A 937-nucleotide genomic window follows, 5' to 3' on the forward strand; every position below is an offset into this window, starting at 1 on the left:
CCACTCACCTCAGCCTCCCAAAGGCGCAGGATTACAGGCTGAGCCACCGAACCTGGCGAGTAAAACAAATTTTAATTATTTTCTGTTCAAGGTTTTAATGTGCTCCTGTGGCACAAAAAAAAAAGTTACTTTAATTTCAACTAAGCAAATTCATTTAAGGAAAAACAGTTCACATACAGATGCTGTGTCAAAAAAAAACAACCAATTCACTGCCAGGCGCGGTGGCTCATGCCTATAATCCTAGCACTTTGGGAGGCCAAGGTGACAGGATTGCCTGAGCTCATGGGTTCAAGACCAGCTCGGACAAGCTGGTGAGACATCATCTCTACAACAGATAAAAAATTAGCCGAGCGTGGTATGCACACTTATAATTCAGTTACTTGGAAGGCTGAGGTGGAAAGATCCTCAGAGCCCAGCAGGTCAACACTGTGGTGGCAGTGAGTTGTGCCACTGCACTCCAGCCTGGGCGACAGCATAAGACTCCAACTCAAAAAAAATAAATAAATAAAAAGAAGTAAAGTCCATGTTCCTTACTGATTCTTTCAGCATGACTACTGCTACTTGACCTTGAACTTTGGGAATATTGAAAAATACTGATGGTGTGAATGAGAGACAGTATACCTGAGCTAAGAGTCAAAAATTCCAGTTCCAATTTTGTCACTGGCAATATGGTCTAGGCAAATCAACTAAATACTCAAAGTCTCCATTTTCTTACTTATAAAACAGGATAAAATAACCTGTTTTCTCAACCTAGTAAAGTTGCTAGAAGTAATAAATGAGATAATATACATAAATGTGTTTGGAAGTAAAACACTATGTAAATATGAATACCATTAAATTGACAGTTAATTTCACATTAACATCAAAAGCAAGCATCAAGTCGGGCTCGGTGGCTCAGCCTGTAATCCCACGCCTTGGGAGGCTGAGGTGAGTGAAT

Source organism: Carlito syrichta, unplaced genomic scaffold, assembly GCF_000164805.1.
Source record: "Carlito syrichta isolate Samal-C Ts95f unplaced genomic scaffold, Tarsius_syrichta-2.0.1 Scaffold135851, whole genome shotgun sequence".
Lineage (NCBI taxonomy): Eukaryota > Metazoa > Chordata > Mammalia > Primates > Tarsiidae > Carlito > Carlito syrichta.